Source organism: Schistocerca nitens, chromosome 2, assembly GCF_023898315.1.
Source record: "Schistocerca nitens isolate TAMUIC-IGC-003100 chromosome 2, iqSchNite1.1, whole genome shotgun sequence".
NCBI lineage: Eukaryota > Metazoa > Arthropoda > Insecta > Orthoptera > Acrididae > Schistocerca > Schistocerca nitens.
In genome coordinates, this window is record NC_064615.1 from 214,861,619 (window position 1) to 214,886,077 (window position 24,459).

Genomic DNA, 24,459 nt, shown 5'->3' on the forward strand with positions numbered 1-24,459 from the left:
TCCAGTTTGTATTAATTGTATTTCTAGGTGGTTTTCAAATGCAGTTACCACATTTGCTTCCTGTTTTACATGACTTACACAAAACTAACCTTTAACTAATTCTTTACGTTATAAATATGTCTCTAATTCTTTACATTATACTAAGTAACAGTCTTGAACTGTCGTTCGCACTGTACCTGATGATGGCATGTTGTTTCCTCTTGAGACATGAATAATTTTGATTTCAATCTCTGCGTCTATACTGGCAACGGCCTTGCCGCAGTGGACACACCGGTTCCCTTGAGATCACCGAAGTTAAGCGCTGTCGGGAGTGGCCAGCACTTGGTTGGGTGACCATCCGGGCCGCCATGCGCTGTTGCCATTTTTCGGGGTGCATTCAGCCTCATGATGCCAACTGAGGAGCAACTCGACCGAATAGTAGCGGCTCCGGTCTAAGAAAACCATCGTAACGACCGGGAGAGCGGCGTGCTGACCACACGCCCCTCCTATCCGCATCCTCAACTGAGAATGACATGGCGGTCGGATGGTCCCGATGGGCCACTTGTGGCCTGAAGACGGAGTGCTTATGTGCCTATAAATGTGACAATATACAGTAAAACTCATTGACTGGAAGTATTGAAGATAGTAACTATTCCTGTGCTTTTTTTTGGTGGTTTTGTTGCTGGATCAAAATTTCTGGTTCGTTGTTATTGTTGTTGTTTGTTTTAGACTGTATCTTGCAAGGAGGACTGCGTCTTTGACATCATAACGTATCTATATTGTTTTCTTTGCTTATAGCTGGTTTATGGAAGTTTTGAAGCTACATCAAGGATAAGTAGTAGGAAGAATTTGATGGAAAGCAGAATTAATAGTAGAAAGTGTTACGTTGGTTTGTAGACGAAAAGTATACTTAGTAATTCACTTATTTTGCAGAAAGGGACGTGGGATTAACCAAAACATTTAACGTTGATATTATGTCATGTCTGAGAGTCAACACTTGTTGTGGAGAAACATATTGATAGTAGAGTGTAGAATGAAAAGGCTCCCATGGTCAGTGATTACCTGTTTAATTAATGTGGAAACGCAATGTAGCAGTGTGAATGAACATATCTGTTGAACGAGACTGGATGAGTGTAGTCATTGTTAGGGAAGTGTGTTATATGCAAGGGAACAATAAAAGAAAGTAATTTGTCTTGTACTGGTTTTATTTCAGGGTGACGTAATTCATTCTTTAATTGAGTCACTTTAATATTTGAAAAGTAAGAGAGACACATATTCGTATTAGGCAAATGGTCGGGATTATTTCGTAATGAAGCGTGTTCTCTATTTAAGGCTCCTACCCTACAGTCAGATAGTCCAATAGGTGGAAAATCAATGTAAAAACAGGAACAAACATTAATAACGAGAGCAGGAGCTTTGTAATTTATACAAACCTTTTATGTGTACACATATTGTTTCTGGTGGTAAAATGTGTGCCTGGGAAAGGACGCAATCGACCATGGTTTTTGCGGTCTGGTCTTTACCGCAGCAACCACCTGATGACGTGAAGTTTCTCCAGAAACGACATGTCGCTCGTATTTTACGTTAAAATGTAGGTCCCCTTTCCCCAGTTGGATAACTGGGGTAGATTAGGAACATGGAAGTCGCCGAAGTTGCGTGCAATTGAAAGACTTGAACCAGGCCATTCACCCACAAGAAATTATTTGCAGTGCCTCTACGTTTTATAAATTATAGCCTCCTCCCTCGTTTTTTGTTTATGTGTGAACGCTAATCTCAGCAACTAGAGTAGGGATTTTTATATGGGTTTGCTAATAGACAGACTTAGTCACGAGATGTGTTTGCGTATATAATTTATTACAGACAGGTCGTCCGTCCTAGATACTTTGTACTAATTGTGCGAAGATGTGACAGACACTAGTACTTAAATAAAAGTAAATTTTTCGAAGATAAAACCACGATAATACCGTGAGACTGTGGTTGAGCATTTAGCATATCCCTAAGACGCTAACAAGATCTGAATCCTGTGGCCTATACTGTGAACAGACCCCTCCGCATTAAGAGCATGTGAAATGATATGGCCGGCCGAAGTGGCCGTGCGGTTCTAGGCGCTGCAGTCTGGAACCGCGAGACCGCTACGGTCGCAGGTTCGAATCCTGCCTCGGGCATGGAGGTGTGTGATGTCCTTAGGTTAGTTAGGTTTAACTAGTTCTAAGTTCTAGGGGCTAATGACCTCAGAAGTTGAGTCCCATAGTGCTCAGAGCCGTTTTTTTGAAATGATATGAAGGAGTCACACAATGGAAACTAGTAAACATCTGAATTTAAACAGCGGTGGTCCAATTAAACACGAATATGAGTGACATAACTCACGTAGAGAAAATGTGAAAGGGATTTCCATTGACCTATGAACTGAAACTAAAGGTTACAATACGATATTGTTTATTTCCAAGGTTAATTTGTTTCCAGTAATTGAACAGGCAATGCAAACGATTATAAAGCGTGCAGTGTTCAAATGAATTGCTGAAGGTATATGATAATCATGGGTGGAGTTGAAAACGAAGTGATACTATTAGCTAGGTTCACGTAAACCACCAATGATTACTGAAGTAGCAACAGATTAGAGAACAGACCAAGGAAGGCATTTTCAAGCACCATTTCCTCGCCTAAGTGAATGATGAGTTTAACTAACTGACTGCATGAGTCAATTGAGAAAAACAAGGCACTAACTTGCAACGTAAGATTCCGCAGTCCCCTCGTCAGGACGCACACAAATACAGGTCATGCTTACCATTGTTCTAAAATTAAGGTGCAGAGGATGGCTGTACAGTTATCAGTTCAGTCCCGACGTTTATGATCAGCTCTAGACGAAGCCCTACCTATGTGCAATTCTAAGATGAAGGCGTATCTCCCTCTGCAGACTGAAGCCCAAGTGTTCCCTTCATGGGACCGAGCGAGGTGGCGCAGTGGTTAGACACTGGACTCGCATTCGGGAGGACGACGGTTCAATCCCGCGTCCGGCCATCCTGATTTAGGTTTTCCGTGATTTCCCTAAATCACTCCAGGCAAATGCCGGGATGGTTCCTCTGAAAGGGCACGGCCGACTGCCTTCCCCGTCCTTCCCTAATCCGATGAGACCGATGACCACGCTGTCTGGTCTCCTTCCCCAAACCAACCAACCAACCAACCCTTCATGGAGATTTGAGATGAAGTTTGCATCTGCTCTCCTCCTCAAAATCTTGCTGGCTCTACCAGCACCGGACAGATGGTAAACGCAGTAGACTTTTCGAGGTCTGACCAATGGAAAATTTATAGCATTAGCAACAGTCTCTCTTTTCCTAAGGAACCTGCTGCAATTAATCAATGATACACATTTCTCTCCTAGAGTGGAGCAGAAAGCAGAACTTCTCTCCCACCGTCAAAGTGGCTTCACGTTTGAACAAATGATAGTGGTTGCACGTACAGAATTGCTAATCTTCCTTCCCACTACAAAACTAAATCTGTTGAACTACCCTGCGACTTTCTTAAACCATTTAAACGTTGCTACTGCTGACCTCCTTTGAGTCCAACAGATTTCCTCGCTCTTGATGCATCTTGTTTCTCATCCCCTTGCAGATCTGTGTCTACACAGCTGGAAACAATTAGTACACTCTTTCAGAGGTTCCCTATTCACTCAAGATTTATTGTTGCAACAGTGCATGTGGAGTAGGTGAAATGATTACATTTACAGATCAATAGCACAAGCGGTTCTAAGGTACCAGAGATCGACCAACGCTGAAACACCCGTACTCCTTGTACGTGGTATAGCTTCCACAGGGGGCATTGCAGGCAGGCGTTGATTCTGGAGTCTAGTGGATTGTGCAGATGGCGAATACTGTCCAGTCCAATACACGTGGCGATTCTCCGAAAGAATCATCCCTCCACTCGGAGGGCCACAATCTGACTCCTTCCAAACTCGCTCATTTGGATATAGGTAGCATGGGTGCATGTCCGTGGCATGGTTGCCTGCTTGTTTCACACCTCTGCATCACACTAAACCTTCTGGCTGTGAGTATTCCCTATTAAAGGGCAGACACAAATGGCGCCCTGCTAGCTACGCCACTACACTATTGTTTGGCAGAGAGCATTGAAACCACTGTCAGTACATCTACTCCCCCCCCCCCCCAGGTGGCTTCTGCCGTCATAGAATCAAAATCGACTTCGTCTTTCCAGGTAAGCCAATTTTTTTTCCGGCCGCGTATTTTGAGAGAATTCTTTGCGCTGCTCTGCAAAATGGAAGTTTACAACATGCCGAATTCCTTCTTCAGCCCTCTGTCAGACTGTTATACACTGTCACTAACAGCGCCCGTCTGTCTCTTGCACCTGACGTAGACCACAGCCTTTCAGCTAAGGACAGTTTTACGATTTGTTTGCCATGTACCCCTGTGTCCTTAACTCTCCCAGAGACTGTCAGTAGATCCACTTTACAGAAAAACATATCTCATATACCGAAGAAATGAAACTGACAAGAACCTATTAGATTCGCAATCATTGGTGTATGATTCAGTTATATCCACGAATTCATGTGTCACTAATAATTTTAATTAATTTGGATAGTGCGTTATTAATTAGATTACAGAGCAGTTTTGGGAAAAACTCTCCCTTAACGATACGAATGACGATGGTAGCTGTTATCTCAGGAATTTTTGTGATTGGTACTGGAGAGGTTGTTCTGTGGAAAAGAACGTAGGAAATCTTTGGGGGAACGAACATACTACATCTTATAACGGTTTTTGTCTGGATTTGATTTATTGAATCTCTGGTAAGATTTATACAGTTTTCTTTTGGATGGTACAAAACTGAATGATCGCATATGTGCTTTGAGGATGCAACAAATTACGTACGTGAAATACTAACAGTTTACTCTAAAACTGTTCAGAAACCATTTGGTCTGCACTGGAGTGTTACTTGAGTACAGAGCAAATAATAACCTGCCTGACTGGAGAGTTCAACAGATGGGTTGAAACATCTGAAGAAAGGTGCCTCTCCTTTCTGAGTTCACGACATGTCACTCATTATGGAGGGACATTCGCTCATTTTTTTCAGGCAAGCAAATGGCAAGTTGCGGTACACAAAATCAGAAAGTCATCGCCATGATACTGATCTCAACTGACAGTTTGTATACCTGGTGTTACATTAGGAAATAATATATTTATGGTGTGTGCGGTGATCGGTACTCAGAAGTGAATGACACCCACAGGTGTACGTCAGAAGCTCAGTTGACACCATAGACTTTGTAACTGAGCAGTTCGCCTAGCAGAAGCTTTTTCGCATTATTAAATAACTTTTTTACAAAGCAGTAATGTATACTAGGGATAATCTGAAAGAGGCTGCGCGTTTCAAACAAACGGGCCTCGTATTCGATGCGATGCAGTCCACAGTTTCTGTTCGGCCATCCTGATCTCCGTTTCACGTGGGTTCCTTAAATTAATTCTGGCAAGTGTCGGGATGGTTGCTATTATAAGTCCATCCTTGTCAAACTAGACTTGTAAACATGTGACAGTCTGTATGTATGAGTTAAGTTGTTTTGTTCTTAAACTGTGACATCATGATATAGCCAACATCTTTGCAGAAGTGAGCCCTGTATTGTATAAAACTACAAGAAGGAACTTACAAGAACAGTTTTTTTTAGTCCGAGTTTATAACTATTTTTATGCCTCTTGCAAACCGTCCATGAAAAAAAAAATTGTTACACTCTTCAATAGGACCATAGCTAATAAAGCACTGGTTTATTCAGACCCAAATGAGGACAGCCTCATTCACTATCCTTTGATCACCAACGCAACACGTCATGTTGTAGATTCTAAAACAGCTCCGATTTTATACTCAACTTGCGATCAGAAAACGTTTTAGTGATCCTTGAGGCACAGAAAACACTATTTCCAAAGGTCGTTATTGTACTTCCATAACTGTGTGACGATCAACTGGTTTACGAGATCTGACCACTATAACCAAAACTGACTTTTTTTTTTATTCTCCATGGTAGACAACACATTACTGAAGTTTTTGTAGCGATAATTTCTGAAATAATGTCCACAGAAACAAACGTTGTTTGTAATATCACCTTCTGTAAACTTGCTCGTATTTATTAATATTTCGTTCCAAGAAAGGCATAGATCCATATTTACGACACAAGGTCCTACTAACTCAACGTAATCTTTTGGCTTCGTGACATATATTAATTATGCAGGATAGATACAAAGCTTCACTAGTAACGCTTCCAACAATTTTTACGAGTCGAAAAAAATATGACACAATAACATATTGAGGCAACAATTTGTGCTTCAAAGGACTATATTTAAGACTACAGTGATTAAGCCATGCTAATCACAGTATAGACGGTGTCAGGGGGCGTAAGTGCTCATGTTTTTTATTGGTGATTGAGGACAGTGTGCCGAGCAACAATAGATCAGTATTTACTTCACTTGCAGACTAACAATTGTGCTATTAGGAGTAGTATGTTTTTAGGTTGGTTAGTATCTCTAAGTACATGTGGCAAGACAAAGCCATTAATAATGATTTTTCCCCTGGGCAACAGGTCAGGGGTTAAAGTGAGGATGCATGAACAGAAGCGGTTAGTCTGTGCTGGCAGGCATCGTCCGCTTAGTGGTGCAGTTATGGCCACGCAAAAAACATCAGGTAGTAAATTATGTGACGTGTTTGTCACAATATCTGCACCGATACCCGCAATACTCTGTAGATTAGCCCACTGGGCAAAATGTTCGTCACCTCTTAAGAGAGCTCATTAGTCGCTTGGGAGACTGTGTACAACTGGTCCCAGGCGCTTATGTGACCCTCCACGACTGACGCAAGCCACACCGTAGTGTATGTGCGGAACAGTTGTTTAGAACCAGCGCTGTAAAATGACTCTACGTGGAGATGTGACAGAAGGCCCGAAAGGAGCTACCGTGTTTGGGCGTTTCCATGACCACACAGTGAATGAAGATGATCGTTTTGTTGGTGTACCAAAGTGGGCTCTCCAACACATCTGCAAGGAATCGTGTATCAATCGCAAACATGTAATACGGCATAAGAAATGTGGTCGCAAAAAGAGCGTAGCCGACAGGAACCAGAGGCGCCATGTGTTGTCTGCAACAATCTGTTTTAAACCCGAAAGGGATTGCTGCTGTCAGTGAATGAGGGTCCATCTCAACCAGTTTCTAAGCCAACATCGTTAAGGAAGCTGGATGCAATACACACTGGCAGTCTAGTACCTCGAAAGAGGGCATTGCTCACTCTAGTACATATAGCTGCATGTCTTCAGTAGGCCAAACTACACAGAAAGTGGGCATTAACTGACTGAAGGTGTGTAGTGTGGTCCAACGAATCACGATCTTGCTCTTTTTCTGGTCAGATGAGGCGCCAAGAGCTGATGAGGCACTTAGCCCATAGTGAGTTGAGGGTGTAGTTCAGGTCGGAGGTAATTGTACGATGTTTTGGGGGTGTCATTCGTACCGTGTCTTGAGTGCACTTATTCAGATTACCAAAGAAATGTGCAAGGATGTTGGTTTAAGATTTATTGGTGACCGAGTTTTACCCTTTTTTCCTACATCTTCATGATTATGATGTCGACACTCCTGTCTTCCAGGATTTCAAGAGCCCTGTTTACAGTACTGGACGCATATGTCTCTAGATTGATGAACACTCAGGCACCCTGTCTCACCTCGGCTGGCCAGCAAATTCACCCATACCGAACAGAAAATGTCTGGAGCTACTTGGGATAGCAGGTGACATATCAGCATACCTGCAGTTTGGTAGTTTCAAGGAAGCTATTCATCAGTCAATGAGTAACTTCAACTATATTTGCCGTACCTAAAGAAACTTGTTCGGCTTTTTCCGCACGGAACTGAGGTCATTATCAGCACTTGGGGTTGTGTTACTCGCTATTGATGTGATACCTCCTGGGGAGGGGGGGGGGGGAGGGGGAAGAATTTTTTTTCTTTCTTTCTTTTTCTATTTTTTTCCGGTGTGCATGCCATGGGCCTCTGTCAGGTTGCTCAGTTGTGTCTCATTGTAGCCTTGGTACCATTTGCATATTTAGTGTTCAGATAATCGACCATGAAGGTGGTCTGCCTGTTTTTGTTCACTTCCAAGGTATCTGTGCAGCGCTTTGTCCTGTCCTCAATGGTCCCTTCTGGACAAGGCTCAGAGTCATTGCCCGGAACGATGAAATATGACTTGGGCTTGATGCGTCTTGGTCTGCTTATCTCTTCATCAGCATGGACAGCCTCAGAGATCCAGTCGGCATCGATGGCAGCGTCCAGCAGCTGGCCGACGACACCAGGTCTCCCACTGTGTAGAAGGGCCACCAGCTGCACTAATGGCAGCCACAGGACAAACCACATGGTGTCAGGGCGCCATTACATCACCAGCACCAGCATCAGCATCAGCAGCACCACCACCACCTGCAGACCACATACACACTCAGTGACTCTGGAAAAGTGTTAAATTCACAAAAAAGGTCACAATAACTTTTGGAGGTAAGTTTTGCATCAGAGTTCATTGATGGAAATGGAGATCACTATATTTATAACCAGAATCGTCTTAAAAACCTGGTGGAGATGACCCACCACCCATCACTGGGGAATGTAATTAAAAAAAAAAAAAACCTTACATTTCGCTATCTAACAACCGGTATGCAGATTGTACAAATTGTATGTCCTCTGCAGTTGACAGAGCTACCGAACAGGCTACGGATAAAGAGAACTACGAAGCACACCGGACAAATATTTACACCGCTTGTGTCCCTGATAATGATCTAAATTTGGTGAGGAAGAGATTTCACAAATTTCTTTAGATATGTCACATACAGCAGAAGCCTCTCATTGACGATTAGAATCCAAATACACAAAGCGACCGAATTGCAGGGACATGTTGATACCTTTCACTTACTGTTTCTAAAAGGGAATTAAGACTGGGCGATTCAACGTGCGACTCGAGACGCGACGTGTGCCGGAGAGTTTATCAAACCAGGAATGTATGCAAGCAGCCTATGAACAGGGCGGTCAAAGTATTGGAAGATTAGTAGTTTATAGCACTTTCATCATGAAGATGTGGGAGAAAGGTCACTGAAAATGTTGAAATAAACATCTTTGTTCAGGTACATGGTAATCTGAATGAGTGGGACCACTTTATGGTACAATAAACGCCCCCATAAACATCACAGTAACCACCTTCCATCTGAACCATTTTTAATATAATATTGGTGTTCTGCAAAGTGGTCGGAGTCGGTGCAGATAGACAGACCGATGTAACTGGTTCTGCGCTGAAAGGGGGTGTTGTAAATCCCATGGATCCTGAGACCAAGACTGTCCTCAAGAGGGCCTAGCATCTCGTTTATCTTCTTCTGAGGTCGGAAAATACAGGGTGGTCCATTGATCGTGACCGGGCCAAGTATCTCACGAAATAAGCATCAAACGAAAAGACTACAAAGAACGAAATTCGTCTGGCTTGAAGGGGGAAACCAGATGGCGCTATGGTTGGCCCGCTAGATGGCGCTGCCATAGGCCAAACGGATATCAACAGCGTAATTAAAAAATAGGAACCCCCATTTCATATTACATATTCGTGTAGTACGAAAAGAAATATGAATGTTTTAGTTGGACCACTTTTTTCGCTTTGTGATAGATGACACTGTAAAAGTCACAAACGTATAAGTACGTGGTATCACGTAACATTTCGCCAGTACGAACGGTATTTGCTTCGTGATACATAACCCGTGTTAAAATGGACCGTTTACCAATTGCGGAAAAGATAGATATCGTGTTGATGTATGGCTATTGTGATCAAAATGCCCAACGGGCGTGTGCTATGTATGCTGCTCGGTATCCTGGACGACATCATCCAAGTGTCCGGACCGTTCGCCGGATAGTTACGCTATTTAAGGAAACAGGAAGAGTTCAGCCACATGTAAAACATCAACCACGACCTGCAACAAATGATGATGCCCAAGTAGGTGTTTTAACTGCTGTTGCGGCTAATCCACACATCAGTAGCAGACAAATTGCGCGAGAATCGGGAATCTCAAAAAGGTCGGTGTTGAGGATGCTACATCAACATCGATTGCACCCGTACCATATTTCTATGCACCAGAAATTGCATGGCGACGACTTTGAAAGTCGTGTACAGTTCTGCCACTGGGCATAAGAGAGATTACCGGACGATGACAGATTTTTTGCACGCGTTCTATTTAGCGACGGAAGCGTTAGTCACAAACAGCGGTAACGTAAACTGGCATAATATGCACTATTGGGCAACGGAAAATCCACGATGGCTGCGACAAGTGGAACATTAGCGACCTTGGCGGGTTAATGTATGGTGCGGCATTATGGGAGGAAGGAGAACTGGCCCCCATTTTATCGATGGCAATCTAAATGGTGCAATGTATGCTGATTTCCTACGTAATGTTCTACCGATGTTACTACAAGATGTTTCACTGCATGACAGAATGGCTATGTACTTCCAACATGATGGATGTCCGGCACATAGCTCGCGTGCGGTTGAAGCGGTATTGAATAGCATATTTCATGACAGGTGGATTGGTCGTCACCGGATCTGACGTCCCCGGATTTCTTTCTGTGGGGAAAGTTTAAGGATATTTGCTATCGTGATCCACTGACAACGCCTGACAACATACGTCAGCGCATTGTCAATGCATGTGCGAACATTACGGAAGGCGAACTACTCGCTGTTGACAGGAATCTCGTTACACGCATTGCCAAATGCATTGAGGTTGACGGACATAAAAAAAAAAATGGTTCAAATGGCTCTGAGCACTATGGGACTTAACGTCTGAGGTCATCAGTCCCCTAGAACTTAGAACTACTTAAACCTAACTAACCTAAGGCCATCACACACATCCATGCCCGAGGCAGGATTCGAACCTGCGACCGTAGCAGTCTCGCGGTTCCGGACTGAGCGCCTAGAACCGCTAGACCACCGCGGCCGGCCTGACTGACATTTTGAGCATTTATTGCATTAATGTGGTATTTACACGCTGTAACAGCACGCGTTCTCAGACATGATAAGTTCACAAAGGTACACGTATCACATTGGAACAACCGAAATAAAATGTTCAAACGTACCTACGTTCTGTATTTTAATTTAAAAAACCTACCTGTTACCAACTGTTCGTCTAAAATTGTGAGCCATACGTTTGTGACTATTACAGCGCCATCGATCACAAAGCGAAAAATGTGGTCCAACTGAAACATTCATATCTCTTTACGTACTACACGAATATGTAATAAAAATGGGGGTTCCCATTTTAAAAAACCGCAGTTGATATCCGATTGACCTTGGCAGCGCCATCTAGCGGGCCAACCATAGCGCCATCTAGTTTCTCCCTTCAAGCTAGACAAGTTTCGTTCTTTGTAGTTTTTTCGTTTGACGCTTATTTCGTAAGAGATTTGGCTCGGTCACGAGCAATGGACCACCCTGTAGATCTTATATCTCGTCTTGCTAGGACTGCCTGTTTTGCTGGATGTATATATAAATCAGAACCTTTGGGATTTCCATCGATTGTGAGTGCGGAAGCAATTACATCGGTCGGTCGATCCGCACCTTTTCCGATCGCCGTAAGGAACACCGAGAACGAGTGAAATCTGCAGTAACTGATCACAGCCTCACAAACAAACATAAAATACTGTTTGACGAAACAAAGCTTTTATCCCAGGTTCCTACATACAGGGATGCTGTAATTAAAGAGGCTACAAAAATAAGAATGTATCCGAAGATCTTCAACCACGATAGCGGATATTATCTTAGCGGTGCACGGAAGCGATCTCCCGATCTAGAGAAGAGCCAGAGATATGTGTGGCAATGTTCACACTACAGTGGGAGCGGTGGCGCCTCCAGTGCAGATGTTGACACCATCTGCGACAGTATTACGTAATTACCTACCAATCAGAAGCCGTCTATGGGGTATATAAGGTCACACAATAAGAGTTTTGACAAGCAGTCGCCCCTGAAGCTCGAAGGCTTACACTGAATTGATGCGGCAAGAAGTTCGGGAATGTATTATAAACAGTGCTGTCGCGAAAGACTTCGTTCTGAAGATAAAGAAAAAAAAACTAGAACTACAATGTAAGTAGAAAAGCAGATACCATCGCTGACTGCTGGAGCCGGTAGCGTGGAACATGAACTTCTATAGGCTGGGGTGAAGACCAACTGCTGCACGACGTGCAGTTGCTGTCGTATAAATCGCGGGTGCTCCGCCCTCCGTCTCCAACATTACGTCAGTGATAGCCAATGGCCGTGAAATACGATTAAAATCAGTAAAATTACAGTCGTGTATTGAAATATTTAGATCACTACCACAGTCATATAATTATATACTTAGGATTGTGTAAAATATAACAATAGAACGGGTAAAATGAGTGTAATAGAGAAATGAACCATTAAAATTCAAATTAGACCCATAGTGCCCTCTAGGGAGCTTGTGCGTAATTTACGTATAGCAGAGGCGCCTCATAAGGACGCCGGCACTAACCATAGTAACGGTATGAAGATCGATATGCTCGATTTCATGCCAAAGATACAGAAGTAAAGTTTAAAATTTTGACTTGGAACGTAATTGTACTTTAATACAAAAGGAGCCTTACCTCAGACGCTAAAAATATAAAGGAACTACAAAAGAACAGTAAAACAATACGCTATTGACATTAAAATTAGGCAAAAAGTACTCTCTGAGGGGACTTGCACGTAGCATTGTAGTGCAAACAGGCTGTGACAAGTCGCCACCAGTAACCACGGTAACAGCTTAAAGATCAAAATGTTCCGATACACGTCACAGGCACAGAAGTATTCGCTTGTTATAACAACTTTAATTCAAAACAGTTTATATGGCATAATATTATTATATACAGCAGAAATATTGGGTACATTACATAGAATAGAAAGAATGCCAGTGATGCTGAATGTCACACATACGGTTCCCTCTATCAAGGTTTGTGTGTAGCGTATGTCTACTTGACATACGTTACCCCCAAACCCTCCTAGATGGTACCGTGTGTCTGTTATACAGCGTCAACGGCATTGTTTCTGTTGTTTGTGATAATATTATGACGTATATATGGTTTTGAATCAAAGTTGTAATAACAAGCGAACACTTTTGTACCTGTGACCTGTACCTGAACATATCGACCTTCATGCTGTTACCATGATCACTGGTAACGTCTTGTTTGAGCCATCTTTGCATTACATATGTTACGTGCAAGTCTCCTCAAATAGTACTATGTGCCTGATTTTAATATCAGTGGAGTATTTTTTATTGTTATTTTGCACCTGCTTTATATTTTTAGCGTCTTTGGTACTGTTCCTATCGTATTAAATTACGATTACGTTCCGAATCAAACATCGTGAGGCATACTTCTACATCTCTGACTTGAAATCGGAACACATCGGTCTTCATACCGTCCTCTTAAGCCATCTTTAATCAGCATATGTTACGTGTAATTCCGCACAGAGGGAACATTGTGCCTGATTTTGATGTAAATGATTTATTGCTTTGTTGTTCTTTGGTAGTTCCTTTACATTTTTAGCGCCGTTGGTACTGTTCCTATAATATCTATTTCTTAACTCTTCTGTTTAGAGTTATGATTACGTTCCTAGTCAAAAACTGTACGCCATATTTTCGTATATTTGACTTGATATTGGACCATATCGATCTTGATGTTGGTACTATGGTTACTGATGGCCGACCTCGTGAGCTATCTCTGCTGAATCAACGTCACACACAATGCCCCCTAGAGGGCACCATAGGTCTAAATCGAACGATAATGGTTTATTTCTTTGTTATGCTAGTCTAAATTTTCTTTTTTTATATTTTGTGCAAGACTATTGTTATATTTATATGACTGTGGTTTTGATCTCAATATTTCATTGTACAGTTGTACTTTTACTGATTTAGTAGTGTCTCACGGCCATTGGCAATCACTGACGTAATGCTCGATAGAGTGGACTGAACTGTCGCTCTTTATGCGACGGCAACTGCACGTCATGCCTCTCCTCAACAATCCCGCCGAGCATCTCACCCTCAGCCTCCTCTTCTCCAATCTTACCGTCACATGTGCCACCATCTACATCCGCCCTCGAACCCCCATCCCATACGATTTTCTGGTCCACACTGACCGCACCTTCTTCACCTATGTAATTGCCACAGACCTCAGTGTCCACAGCCGTGCTCCTGCCGAACTCCAGCGGTGTCATCAGTTCATCACCACCCTCCAGGGAGACCTGGTTCCCCTCACCCAACCCGAATCCTACACCACTCCTGACGTGATCCTAGCCTCTCTCAACCTCCTTGGGCGCATCACCGCAGAAGTCCTTGACCTAATTGGCAGCGACCATGCCCCCATCCTCCTCACTATCTCTGATGGTCACCATCCCTGCCCCGTTCCTCGCCCTGACAGTTCTCCTAAACCTGTCCACAATTACTGCCAAGCCAACTGGGATGCCAACTGAGACTCCATACACACCCAGGTGGAAAGCCACGACCCTACCTTCCACTCTCCTGATGACATCTCTCGAACTGCTGCCTTTCTCCATCAGACCTTGACTGACGCTGTAGCCACCCATATCTCTACCAAAGCCATCCACCCTAACTGCCCAGCCCTGCCCCCACAGGCTGTCCTTCTTCTTCATAAATGCCATCGCCTCTACCGATCCTTCCTCCACACTCATGACCAGGACGCACTCACCCTCCATCGGCAATTAAAACAGCACATCCACAACTTGCTTACTGTGAAGAAACGCCGTGCCTGGCGACAGACATGCACACAACACAATGCCTCTCTGACTGGACATGGAGGTTGAACCCCTCTACCTTCAAACCCTTAATCCATTGCAACATCTGTTATGCCAGTCCCACCTGGATATCTGCCCCCCCCCCCCCAAACTCTGTAAGTCCCTCCAGATCCTTGAGTGCCATGCACTCCACCTCACCTTCTGCATATGCCTCCTGCCCCCCCACACAGATCCTCTATTACCTGATTCCTTTTCCCCATCTTTTCCTTTTCCTCGAACATATCCGTGTCCTTTACACCTCCTGCCAACTTGATCCCCCCCTATTCCCTGGTTGCTCCTCTCCTCCCCAACCCCCTCCCACTGTCACACTTTCACCATTGTGTCCTCCCTACCCTCCACCTCTACACCCTTCATCTCCTTTTCCAAGGTGGCTTCTGTCAACTTCCCCTCCCGAATGATGCCCTCTCTCACTCCATTTATCCCTCCTATCAACTCTGATCCCCACCTCCCCCACCCTCTCTCTGTCCTTTTCCTGAGTTCCCTCACCCCCCCTTCCATCCCGTTTTTTCTCTGCCTACTCCCTCTTTCACTCCATTCTCTCCCCTGAGTCCTTTTCCTTTCCCCTTCACTGCCTTCCCCACTCCTTCTCCCATCCGCCCTATCCTCCTCCCCTTTTCTGCGTCCTCTCCCTCCATGATCCCCACCTCCCCCACCCTCTCTCTGTCCTTTTCCTGAGTTCCCTCACCCCCCCTTCCATCCCGTTTTTTCTCTGCCTACTCCCTCTTTCACTCCATTCTCTCCCCTGAGTCCTTTTCCTTTCCCCTTCACTGCCTTCCCCACTCCTTCTCCCATCCGCCCTACCCTCCTCCCCTTTTCTGCGTCCTCTCCCTCCATGGGCTCTCCCCTGTTTAGCTTTTTCTCTCCTCCTCACCCTTTTTCCCCCTCATCTGTCCAGGTCCTCCCCCCCCCCCCTCCCGCCCCCCCCCCCTACACACACACATATGCCTTCGTGTTTACTCTGTAGTGCAGTGTTAACGTGAGTGTTCAGTGTTGTGTGTCGCCTTTTTAAGTGTTTTGAACAGACACCATACTGTCGCTAGATGTGTTTTTTAACCCTTGCAAACAGAAACCAGACTGTCGCCGTGTTTTTTAATTGTGCCTGTCTAATTACTATGTGTTTTAATCAGCATCACCGACCCTTTGTTTTTATAATTTCACTTCGCAACTTTTCACCTTATTCCAGTTTTAAACAGTCGCAGTTTTATCGCCTGTTTTTATTGTTTTGATATATCCTCATTATGTTTTTAACTCTTCTGTAGGCTGCAGAGCGGCATATTACGCTGCTGTCAGTCCCCCCCCCCCCCTCTTCGGGGGCAATCGAAATTCAATAAAGAAAAAGAAAAAAAAAACACGTCATGCAGCAGCTGCTCCTCACACCAGCCAAGAGTAATTCGCATTCCAAGCCACCAGCTCCAGCGATCAGCAACGCTGTCTGTTCTTCTACTTACATTGTAGTTATATAATTTGTTATTGTGTTAATCTTCGTGTGTCCTCTAATGACTTTCACGTTACTGCATTTAGAATAACTGTCAACCGACCACGGCATAACAGCCCGGATAATTTTAATGGACATGATATTTCCGGCCGTGAAAGTCTACATTTTAGTATCAGACGCCTCTACGGGGAGGAGATGTCAAGAGAAGTGCGACGCCTGGAAGGACTCCAGAAGAAGAGAGTGCAGCTTTTGTGTTCCCTCACATTCCTGTCTCGTTGCAGAGCCGTTGGCGATATACCGAAGTTTCTGAAGATAAAGCGACTGTTCTATTCGGGGAAGGCACAACGTATTTTCAAACGGACTGAGGAGGCCTTACTACGAGACCGCATTCAGCAGACCCGACGGGACTTGGCAATCACAAACTGTAAGTTAATGTCTCTCCATATTACGATCAGTAATAAACTGTGCAGCGGTGACTGGGATAAAATTGATAGACTACTGCATGATACCATGGGGAAGCGTATGTTGACAACGTCTAGTAGACAGAAGAAGAAGTTTGATAATTTGCTACCTAATCAGACTGTTCGGCATTTAGACGTTTCCCGGACCGTTATCAATTTGTCCAAACGTTCGTTATCTGACGATGAGACATCTGTGCTTGCCAAGGGAGGAAATTTTGCTGTTAGTCCGCGTTTTGTGCCCACGGAAGAAATTATAGCCAGCGTAGAAGCAGGAATTCGCAGTGTGGATTCTGTTCAAATGGCTCTGAGCACTATGCGACTTAACTTCTGAGGTCATCAGTCGCCTAGAACTTAGAACTAATTAAACCTAACTAACCTAAGGACATCACACACATCCATGCCCGAGGCAGGATTCGAACCTGCGGCCGTAGCGGTCGCTCGGTTCCAGACTGCAGCGCCCAGAACCGCACGGCCACTTCGGCCGGCTGGATTCTGTAACAGCTGAAGAAATCCGTATAGAAACAGTAAGAATATTAGCCAATGCAAAACCGCCGAAAAGTAATATAACTGTGGGTGAGAGAAGAGCTTTAAAACTCCTGAATGACGACGATAGTATTTTGGTTCTCCCAGCTAACAAAGGAAGCGCAACGGTGGTTATGGATGTGGCCGACTATCGGAGTAAAATTACTGATCTGCTGGATCCGCAAGCATATAGGAAGCTGAATAAGGACCCCACTAATAGCATTCTCAGAACTGTGTCGCGGTTAATAAAAAAGTCCTCCATTGAAGAGAGTGTACAGAAAGGTCTCTGCAATTCGGTTGCGCTACCACCGAGGCTTTATGGATTGCCCAAAATTCATAAAGAAAATGTGCCGTTAAGACCGATACTAAGTGTCATTGGTTCGCCCACCTACTCGTTAGCCAAGTTTTTGCCTACGCTGCTAAAACCACATGTGGGCCGTTCGGACTCTTATATAAAGAATTCGACACATTTCATCAGCAGATTGAATGGCATAGTGGTCCAGCCGGAGGATATATTGGTCAGCTTCGATGTGGTATCGCTGTTTACCATGGTTCCACTTAATGATGTACTGGAACAGCTGGATCGAATTTTTCCTGCCGATATTTCAGAACTGTTTAAGTGTTGTTTGACGACCACATACTTCAAGTGGAATGAACAGTTTTATGAGCAAACGGATGGCGTGGCTATGGGAAGCCCCTTAAGTCCCGTAATTGCAAACTTCTTTATGGAGAAATTCGAAGAACAGGCCTTAGGTACTGCCAGCAAAAAACCAAATGTATGGTTCCGATACGTGGATGACACGTTTGTGCTGTGGAGACATGGTAGGGAGGAACTAAGCCGGTTCCATGACCATCTGAACATTATAAACTCGAGAATTCAGTTTACAATGGAGGAGGAGGTAGACGGCAAGTTACATTTCCTCGATGTGCTTGTTTTTAGAAACGAAAATGGTAGTTTGGGCCACTCAGTATACCGCAAACCCACGCACACGGACCGTTATTTGCACCGGGATTCGAACCACCACCCACAACAGAAGCGGGGTGTTATCAAGACGTTAGCGGACAGAGCTAGAAATATTTGTGAACCTGAGTTGCTCGACGTTGAGATGGAACATCTCCACAATGCACTAAAGAAGAACGGATATTCGTCCGCCGAAATAAAACGTGCGTTGAGGCACCCACGCAGAAATCATACTGACGTACAGGCTACTGCAAAATCTAAGGTTTTCCTGCCGTTTGTTAAAAATGTAACGCAAAGAATAGGGAGGATCTTGACGAAGCGGAATATTACCGTAATTTACAAGCCCACCAGGAAGATACGGGAATACCTTAAGCCTGCCAAGGACTCTCGCAAACCACTGGAAAAAGCTGGAGTGTATAGGATCCCATGCAGCTGTGGTGATGTTTATGTGGGTACCACTAAAAGAACTGTTTCTAAACGTTTGGAAGAGCATAAGGGAAATTGCAGAAGAGGAGAAACGGAACGATCAGCTGTTGCGGAGCATGCTTTCCAGCCAGGGAACCACAATATTCGTTTCGAGGAGACGCAAGTACTAGCGGCCACAAACGGATATTACGAAAGGCTGTACAGGGAGGCAATCGAAATCGCTAAACACCCTAATAATTTCAACCGTAAGGACGAGGGCGTGAAATTAAACGGCATATGGATGCCGGTGTTAAAGAAGATGTGTACCACCCGCCCACTACTGGGTGATGGCAACGGCGATCGACGGCGACGGACAGCGGCCAATTGCACTGACGTTTTCAAAACACGTGACGTCACGCCGCGGCGTGGGAGCGCGCGGACACGGAATTTAGCGGCAGTCAGTAGCGAGCCAGTGGGTGTGTTGGACCTTCCATTGAGCTACGGACCCCCTTGAAGATGTCTCCCGCAGTCGGAGACGAAACGTTGGAAATCGACACAGAATTCGTCAACCGACCACGGCATAACAGCCCGAATAATTATAATGGACATGATATTTCCGGCCGTGAAAGTCTACATTTTAGTATGTGAACGAGGTGTTATAGTTGGCGCACGGGCGGTGTGACACAGCATCTCCGAGATAGCGGTGAAGTGGGGATTTTCCCGTACGACCGTTTCAAGCGTGTACCGTGAATACCAGGAATCAAATCTCCGACATCGCCGAGGCCGGAAAAAGATCCTGCAAGAACGGGACTAACGACGACTGAAGAGAATCGTTCAACGTGACAGAAGTGAAACCCTTCCGCAAATTGCTGCAAATTTCAATGCTGGGCTATCAACAAGTGTCAGCGTGCCAATCATTCAACGAAACGTCATGGATATGGGCTTTCGGAGCCGAAGGCCCACTTGTGTATCTTTAATGACTGCACAACACAAAGCTTTACGCCTCGCCGGGGCTTGTCAACACCGACTTTGGACTGTTGATGACTAAACATGTTGCCTGGTCGGACGAGTCTCGGTTCAGCTTGTACCGAGCAGATGAACGCATACGGACATGGAGACAACCTCATGAATCCATGGGCCCTAAATGTCAGCAGAGGACTGTTCAAGCTAGTGGAGGTTCTGTAATGGTGTGGGGCTTGTGCAGTTGGAGTGATGTGGGACCCCAGAAACGCCTAGATACGACTCTGACAGGTGACACTATGTAGGGATCCTGTCTGATCACCTGCATCCATTCATGTTCATTGTGCATTTCGACGGACTTGGACAATTTCAGCAGGGCAATGCGACGCTCCACACGTCCATAATTGCTGGCACTTCTGCATGCTCGGGTGGGGGCGGGGGGGGGGGGGCACTGGTGTTCCGTCTGAAGTGCTCTGTTCGTTCTTGAAATCCAGAGGGAGAGAAAGTTATGTAATGCATGTTTTCCGGAAAGCATTCTATACAGCTCCGGACCCTCACCAAATGGGAAAAATAAGAGTCCACGTAATATCAGGCTAGTTTTGTGATTGGATTTAAGACTTCGCAGTGGGTAGAACTCGACACATCGTTCATAACGGAGCTCTATAATCTTAGGAATAAATGGGAGAGTAAAACTGCAAGGATGTTGCAGGGTATGTTGTGCTGAGAAACAGTTGTTAAGAAAATTATTCGTTGCGTCATTTCCTAGTTAATTAGCATTGAAGTTAGGCAATCAGGCCGTTGCGCGCTCAAATTCAAGCGGCCCTCCTGAGACAGTGTCGCCAAACACGTTCGTTTGGTTTCGTAAAATCGAACAAGAGAGCAATACAAACATTGGACATGGCGCGATAGTAAGGATAGAACCTGAGCCAAAGGTTGAGAAATGTCAAGCGCTGTCATCTACGGTATGAGAACAACTGACACTAATTGTATCTTGTCGGCCAATTGAATTAGCGCGCAACAGTATGATTGGCTAAGTTCAGTGCTAATTAACTCGGAAACGGCGCAACGTATCAAACTCTTTCGTAACAATTATTTCCCAGCAGTACCTATCTGCAACACCGTTACAAGGTTTTGAGATTGGTTCTGACCATCCTAAGTGTAAGTGACGTTATTACAGTGATAGAAAAATCGAGTCAAATTTACAAAGACCTCGGCTGTATGATGCTATGTATGACGTTGCACCAAGTCTGGCCTGCATGCAAGCGCCGATTCGGTTTGGAAGGCTGTCATAAAGCCATTGTAACCTCTACTGAAGCAAAATAGACAATAGCTGTTGTAAATGGTCCTCGATATGCTGTATACTGTCACTGGGGTGGAGCTGTCACCAAGCTGGTCCCACAAATGTTCTGTCGGGATCTGCGGACCTTGCTGGCCATAGGTGTATCTCAACCTCATGCAGACAGTTCATAGAGACATGTGCCGTGCATGGGTTTGCATTGTCCTGTTGAAAAATGGCACCACGATACGGTCGCATGAGAAGTAAGACATGATAATGCAGGATGGCCGTTACGTACCATTGTGTCATCAGACTTCCCTCAGTCACTACCTATCGTGATCCAAAGTCACATCCAATGGTTCCCTACACCATGACGCCAGAGTAGCACCATTGTGCTTCTCCAAAACATTGGAAGTCTTAGACATCGCCGACGATCGACATCCACGATAGCGCAGAACCGCGATTGATTGGTGAACACAGTGCGGCGGAAGTCTTCAGCAGCCAGTACCTCTCACTAATGACAGAACTCCAGATGCAAGCGTAAGTGTTCGGGTTTTAATGGCAGTCTCCGCGTGGGACGTTAACTCCGTAGTCCGAGTGCTGCTAGTTCCGACCAATGGCGCGTGATGACTAAGAATGTTGCAGACAGCGCATTAATAGCTCTCGGACGGCAGGTGCAGAATGAAGGGGCTACGATATGTTTGGTGCAGAATACAGCGAATCTACTTGCGGCGTTCGGATGTGGTCGATCCGGAACCTTGACGAGGAGTATGCATGCCCTCTCATTCCAATGCAGTCCAAAATCGGACGACTGTCACATCCGAATGTCCCACAAATCTGGATGTTGCACGATTCTACCAGCTGGTCAAACTGAGTCCTACAATGAGAACAGTTTCAAGCTGCTGATAAAACTGTCTCACACGAGCACGTGGTATGTCTGTGTGATTCAAAGTAATCACTCAACACCTGAAGCTGTTCTCACTCCTCACATACACTACCAGGCCTGGAAACAACACTAAACACGAACAAAGCTAATGCAATCTGTTGGATTTTATAACTATGACAGAAAACTGCCACTCTAGTCATTTATGTAAATTGAAGATGCGAGAGGGTGAAAGGAATGCAAAGGTAGGGGATCACTGCTGTCAACAGCATTGGGCCATTACGCGGAATCAGCGGCGACGAGTGAAAATGTGTACCGGACCAGAATTCGAACCCTGGATCTCTTGCTTACTAGGCAGGTGGGTCAACCACTGCACCATCCGAGACACAGCATTATCACAGCTGCGTGGACTACCTCGGTACGCCTCAAGGCCGATCCACACTCCCATCGAGCGCCACCTACCCGCAGCCGCTGTCCAATTCCTCCATGTTCGCTCTCTGAGATTCCCACAGGAGGTCGGACGTATTTGTGCATCCGCACTGAGGATAGTGAGGTCACTGTCCAGCTAGGCCAATCAGTTATATGGATGCGTGGTGTCTGTTCTCTCGGACATGATTCCGCGTAATTTCCTGATGCAGATGACAGCAGTGATCCCCTCCGTTTCTTTTCCTTTCTCCCCCTCTTCATCTTCAATTTACACATAATGTATAACAGCTGTGGAATCTGCGTGTCGTCTTTTCGTTCGGACGTGTCCGAAAGAACAGACCCCATGCATCTGTATAACTGATTGGCCTAGCTGGGCATTGGTCCATCTTCTTCTCTACGGATGCACAAATACGCCCGACTTCCTCTGGGAATCTTAGAGAGCGAACATGGATGAAATAGACAGGTAGCGCTCGATGGGAATGCGGATCGGCCGTGAGGCGTAACGGGATAGTTCGCGCAGTATCGATAACGCTTTGTCTTGGCTGGCGCAGTGTTTAATGCATCTGCCTAGTAACCAGGAGATCCCCGGTTCTAATCCCGTCCGGTACACGTTTCCACTCCTCGTTGCTGATTCCGCGTAAAGCCCCGATGCAGTAGACTGCAGTGATCCCCTCCCTTTCCTTTCGTTTCTCCCCCTCTCCACCTTCCGTTTACATATAACAGCTGCGGATTCTGCATGGTGTCTGTTCTTCGTTTTCGATTACACACGTGCCGATGATATGTAAAAAGGGTATGAAATCCTATTTTAGTGATTACAAAATCGAGTTAAATTAGAAAAGAACTTCGTTTCTCTCGTCAACAGATGTCTGCATGCTCGTTTTTGTTATTTCTACGTGGAGTCATCCCAAACAAACGCTGCTCGTTTAGGTGCTTGATACGTTGCTCAGAGCCAATGGAAAACATCGGTTTATTTCTCGTTACAAGGAAAAAGGATTCAGAGCGGAATTTTGTTTTGTAATTAGGCTGTTAGTTTGGTACTGGGTGACTTCGTGTTGTCCTTTGTACATTATGTTCCACAGTGCAACTGTATATTGATGTCTTATACCGTCCACATCGCCTTTTCTGTGCATTGTCATACACATTACACACTTATACTTCTCGATTTTCACCAATATGTCTTTAAAAACAGAGATTTATTCAGATTAAATTAAGTTTTTAATAAATACACGTTTTTAAATTCTTCTCGATTTAGAAATGTGCACGAAAATACCAAGAAAAGGACATACAGGTCGATATAGAGCAATTAAACGCAGTTTAATTGCAGCCTCCACATGAACCATGGACCTTTCCAATGGTGGGGTGGCTTGGTTGCCTCAGTGATACAGATAGCCGTATCGGAGAGGTATCTTTTGAGAGGCCAGAGTCCAGACAGTTATTCAGGTAGTTAAGGCAAAAGAAAAATTAACACTGATGAGGGGCTGGATTACAATAGTACGAAAAAGAAGAGGAAGAATAATTATAGATGAATACGGACTGAGGGAAAGGATGAAAGAGGAAGCCGCCTGATAGAATTTTGTGCAGATCATAATTTAATCATAGCTAACACTTGGTTTAAGAATCATAAAACAAGTTCTTATTCTTGGAAGAGACCTCGAGGCGCCGGAATGTTTCAAAACAAACAAACCCAGTCTGAAAATGGCTCTGAGCACTATGGGACTTAACATCTGAGGTCATCAGTCCCCTAGAACTTAGAACTACTGAAACCTTACTAACCTAAGGACATCACACACATCCATGCCCGAGACAGCATTGGAACCTGCGACCGACAGACTGAAGCGCCTAGAACCGCTCGGCCACAACGGCCGGCAAACCCAGTCTGAGCAGGCCTTAAAGGCCCAACGGTACCTCCGGCCGCCATGTCATTCTCAGTCCTTAGGCGTCACCGGATGCGGATATAGAAGGGCAAGTGGTCAGCACACCGCTCTCCCAGCCAGATTGGTTATATAATGGCAAGACAGAGATTTTAGAACCAGATTTTAAATTGGAAGACATTTCCAGGGACAGATGTTGACTCTGGCCACAATTATTGCTTATGAACTGTAGATTTAAACTGAAGAATTTGAAGAAAAATAGGAAATAAGAGGATGGGCCCTGGATAAGTTGAAAGAACCAGTGCCTGTTGCTAGTTTCAGGAGGCAGCATTGGGCAACAACTGACTAGAACAGAGGAAAGGAATACAGTAAAAGACGAATGGATAGCTTTTCAGAGATGAAATATGAAGGCAGCAGAGGTTCGAATAGGCAAAAAGATAAC

The 24,459-nt window shown here is 44.8% G+C and overlaps 1 pseudogene; it reads left to right on the forward strand.

The window, feature by feature from the left end:
* Positions 1 to 243: 243 nt before the first annotated feature.
* LOC126237881 (5S ribosomal RNA) lies at positions 244 to 361 on the forward strand (annotated as a pseudogene).
* Positions 362 to 24,459: the final 24,098 nt, after the last annotated feature.